We start from the raw sequence: 4981 nt of genomic DNA, 5'->3' as shown, positions 1-4981 counted from the left end.
CCATTGCTCATTTTACGTACATACAAAAGCTGATGGAGTTGTCTCTCTTAGCTACTTCACTCTATTGTGACCCGTAAAGAACTCTTGGAATGTAGGTATGATAAATAACACTCGGAAGGGGAAGGGGATGTTATGCTACCTCTCGACTCATCTTCTCGATCTTCTCCAATCTAGTTTTGTCTAACCTTCATTGTGTGTCACTCATCCATAAGGATCACCAAGATAGATTCTCAACTCTATTGTCACTCTAAGGGATCAACTCTATTGTCACTCTAAGGGAAAATCAATTCAACAAGCATTCAAGATCGGAACTCAATTAAAAACATCAATTAAAGAAACATAATGAATGATCAATGAAACAAAGTCATCGTATGGTTTACAAGTCCAAGCAGCCACTAGGGGTTTAGCTCTCAATGGAGCAAGATACAATCAAAATGGAATCTAATGGAAAAGCATTCAATCCATAAGTAAAACCACCTCGTAGTCCATATCGATGGTCTAGTGGAGTAGTCTCATCCTCTCCAAGGGTTCTCTCATCAAGCCCAGGGCACACCTCGCCAAATTGATGCCGATGAAAGTGCCCAATAACTATCTTCCAAAGGAATGCGGTGTCAAAGGCCGTAGAATCACTACAAAGACCTAGCCAAAGCGTCTCCAAACCCTAGCCGCGAGCGCCTCCAAAGATGGGGAAAATATGGAAAAGGATCGGAAAAAGAATCCCCAAAACGTCTGAAATAGCGGCCTAAATACGGTTGGAATCATGCATCCACATGGGCGTATGGAATTTCCACACGCCCGTGTGAATCTCCAGAAGTTGTTTTCCTCTAAGCTGTGAACAGTAAATGGTACAGTACTTTCACTGCAATGATTTGCTACAGTAAATGTCTACAGTGCTTTGCCAAAATACTCTCTAATCCACACTTTTCATTAAGACCACATGAATGGGCACAATCCATGCAGGAGATCGCGTTGCTTTTTCAATGAAATCACATTGACGAAGATCTTGCTAGTATTGCACTAGTCGAAAAAAATGTGAGTATGACTGACTTTGTGCCCCTCCAATTTGTATATTTTCTTGAACACAATGGAGGTTAGCACATACCCAAAAGTCTTTGAGCACAACTTGTGTCTTCACGTTTGTTCAATTGAAGAACTTCATCAAAAATTGCATCCACGATCTACTTTTGGTTCTTTTCTTCAACACTTGTCTCCACAACCCTTCATGCACAAAAGAACACAAATACACATGCATAAGCGATAAAATTTGAGAAAAGTAATGCTCAATGTAAAAAAATACTACAACGTATTACTAATACACAAGCACTTATCAAACTCCCCCACACTCAAGAAAAAATAGAACATTAAAGCATATAAGAGGAAAAATTGGAAGTTCTTAGCCATAGGTTCACCAAAAGCATGCAAGGGAAGCATTCTACAAGTAAGGAAAAATTTCAACACCGAATAAGAAAAATCAATACTCTAGCTAAAAACCTGAATAAGAAGGTCAACAACCCGATATCTCGTAAGTGTGTGTAAACTCACTTTGAAGTCAACCTCATCTGTATACTCCTCAAAGCTCTAAGTACGAGAGACTTATTCATGTACAAAAATGAAAGAGAAGGTAGTGGCTTCACTCATCCTCTAAGGTAGCCCTTTCCTAAGCTGGCGCTAAGATGGCTTTCACACTTTGGATGTGGTAGCTCTTTTTTTACCGGTGTAGTAGCTTTTCATTCACCCCATGAGATAGCTCTTTCTCTCATTAGGGCATAAGTAGTATCCGACTTATGAGAGTAGCTTTATACTTTATAGGTGGTAGCTCTTTCAACCCCCAATGCACAATCAAACAAACATATCTATATATTTTTTTTTTTTTTTTAACGTTTCAACATCTTTTTTTTAAGAAATTAAAATAATAAACAAACTAAAACAATCCCTTAACCTTTGAACTTGAGTTTTCAACAAGGATAAAGGGATTCTTGGCTTGTAAGGTAGGGGTGCCACCTATTTCTCTTTGGCTCTCTCCTATACCTCCATGACCTTGGGTAACTCACCATTAATCTTCTCACTAGGAAGCCTACTTTCAGCTTCACGACCACTTCTCAAAGTGATAGCCTTCACATGCTCTCTTGGAATGGTCTCTCTGTTGCTAGGCAAACTCCCTTGAGGTCTTCTGTTACCCTTGATTATTCGAAGAAAGGTTTGGGTGGCTCCTCTACCCCGGATTGTATGTGTTGCTATATGGATTTCCTTACACTCTCAATGCATTACCTACAAAATCAACATGTTCCACTAAGGATGTATCACCAATAAAAATCGGGCAATCAGATGGTGCATGTCTTCCCCCACACCCGGTGCAACTCATCACAGCGGCTACTCTAGGAGAAGTCAAAGTGTCCAACTTCTTACTCAATGATTCAACTAGAGCTACTAATGATCTGACTACATCAATCTCATCATGTCCCTCTACCTTCTTTCCGTCCCATGTGTTCTACTGATAACTACTCATAGCCATATCTTCGATGAGATGTCGGGCTTCTTCAGAGGTCTTGCTTCCTAAAGTACCCCCTGCTGCAGCATCAAGTAACTGCTTCCTTCTTGGGTTCAACCCACTATAGAAAGTCTGAATAATCATCCACTCGAGAAACCCATGTTGACGACATTTCCGTAGGAGCTCCTTGAACCTATCCCATGTCTCAAAAAGAGATTCCAATTCCATTAGCACAAAAAAGATATTTCATTCTTGAGCTTTGAGGATTTTCCGGGAGGGAAATATCGGCCAAGAAAAGCTTCTACAATCTCCTCCCATGTTGATGCTCTAGGTAATGAATGTAGGCATTGCTTTGCTCTCCCTTTCAAAGAAAATGGGAATACCCTCAACCCGATAGCATCATCTATTACTCCATTAATATTGAGCATGTTGCGCACTTCGAAGAAATTCTTAATGTCATTGTTTGGATCCTCATCAGCCTAACCATTAAACTATACTAACTACTATAACATCTGGATAAAGCCTGGCTTGAGCACAAAATTCCGAGCTGTAATCAGTGGCCGCACAATACTAGACTGCGTGCCAAGAATTGCGGGTTTGGCATAATCTGATAGTGTCCTCTGCTGCTCATTCTGTTCTGCCATATTATCAGACCCTTCACCTTCTATCTTAGCTTAATTTGACTATTCTTGCACAAGTTCTTTTCCCCTTCTGTGAATTTTCATCCCAATGTCCAGATATCCTTTAACTAAAGTCGAAGGGTTTCCTCAGGTCATAATCTGGAGCTACAACCAAAGAAAGAAAAACAAATCAGAATGATAGAAGAATAAAAAAGTGTGAAATAGAACAAGCGATGAATAGCAAAAATAGCAAAGTGCAAAATGCTTCTAAAATGCCTATTCCCCAGCAACGGCGCCAAAAACTTGACACACCCGTTGAGTATGTGTACCGCAAGTGCACAGGTTGTCAAAGTAATATAGTACCTTGGTGAGTGGGTAGTAATATCCATAAGGAATAGTGCTCAGAAGCACAAGAATTTCTATTTAACTATAATGAAGATGATTTTAGAGTGGTGTGAACAATATAAATGAAAATAGAAATAAAGTAAAGAAGAAAGAAACACAATAGAATAATAGGAGAGGCAATCGATAGAAAATGGGGCACCCAGACATTGCTCACCCTATGACTATTTTTTCATGTGCAAGACCAATCATTATGTCTCCTAATTGATGTCTAATGAGTCATGGAAATCCTAAGACACATGGTCCCAAACCTAAACTTAACTGTGACTAACCCTCACACTATGCTCCATCAGAAGGTATACTCTCGACGCCTCACACTGTATGCGGTTGCATAAAGATTTTGGGGACTCCAAGTGATAAACCCTATTCCCTAATATAGATCTAACCCATTGGTCCAGGCCAAAGACCCCTAGCCACAATTAAGCCCAGCACTAAGGATTACTTCAACACTTCACTCTATTGCTCATGCAACTAAGCCCCAGTGGAGTTTGTCTCTTAGGACTTCACTCTATTGTGACCGCAAAGAACTCTTGGAAAGTGGAGGTATGATAAATCATATTATAAAGGAAAAGGGACATTATGCTACCTCTCGACTCATCCTCTCGACCTTTTCAAAGATAGTTTGTCTAACCTTCATGGTGCGTCACTCATCCACAAGGATTACCAAGATAGATTCCCAACCTTATTGTAACTCTAAGGGAAAATCAATTCAACAAGCATTCAAGATTGGAACTCAATTAAAAACATCAATTAAAGAAACATAATGAAAGAAACATAATGAAAACATCAACACTCATCCACAAGGTTTACAAGTCTAAGCACCCACTAGGGGTTTAACTCTCCTTTGAACAAGATAAAATCAATATTGATGGTCTTGTGGCGAAGCCTCATCATCTCCAAGGGTTTCCTCATCAAGTCTAGGGCACACCTTGCCGAATCGATGCCAACGAAAGCTCACCCAATAACAATCTTCCAAAGGAACACGGTGTCGAAGGTCATAGAACCACTCCAAAGACCTAGCCAAAGCCTCTGAAAACCCTAGCCGTGGGCACCTCCAAAGATGGGGAAAAGATGTGAAAAGGATTGGAAAAAGAATGCCCAAAATGTTTGAAATCGCAGCTTAAATATGGTTGGAATCGGGTATCCACACGGGCGTGTGGAATTTCCACACGCCCGAGTGAATCTCCAGAAGTTGTTTTCCTGTGAGCTGTGAATGGGCACAGTACTTCACCAAAATACTCCCGAATCCACACTTTTCATTGAGCCCACATGAATGGGCACACATCCATGAGGTAGATCGCGTTGTTTATTCAATGAAATCACATTGACGAATATCTTGCTAGTATTGCACAGTTCGGAACACATGAGTATGACTGCCTTTGTGCCCCTCAAATTTGTATATTTTCTTGAACACAATGGAGGTTGGCACACACCCAAATGTTTTTGAGCACAACTTGTGTCTTCGCATTTG

General features: G+C 40.4%; 1 non-coding gene across 1 annotated transcript; it reads left to right on the top strand.

The window, feature by feature from the left end:
* Positions 1-2642: 2642 nt before the first annotated feature.
* Positions 2643-2748, top strand: LOC120269601. Its single transcript, XR_005539248.1, has one exon. It is a non-coding gene; the product is annotated as a small nucleolar RNA R71 (small nucleolar RNA).
* Positions 2749-4981: the final 2233 nt, after the last annotated feature.

The sequence above is a fragment of the Dioscorea cayenensis genome, chromosome 9, assembly GCF_009730915.1.
Source record: "Dioscorea cayenensis subsp. rotundata cultivar TDr96_F1 chromosome 9, TDr96_F1_v2_PseudoChromosome.rev07_lg8_w22 25.fasta, whole genome shotgun sequence".
Taxonomy (NCBI): Eukaryota; Viridiplantae; Streptophyta; class Magnoliopsida; order Dioscoreales; family Dioscoreaceae; genus Dioscorea; species Dioscorea cayenensis.
This window is presented reverse-complemented; position numbering and strand designations above follow the sequence as displayed.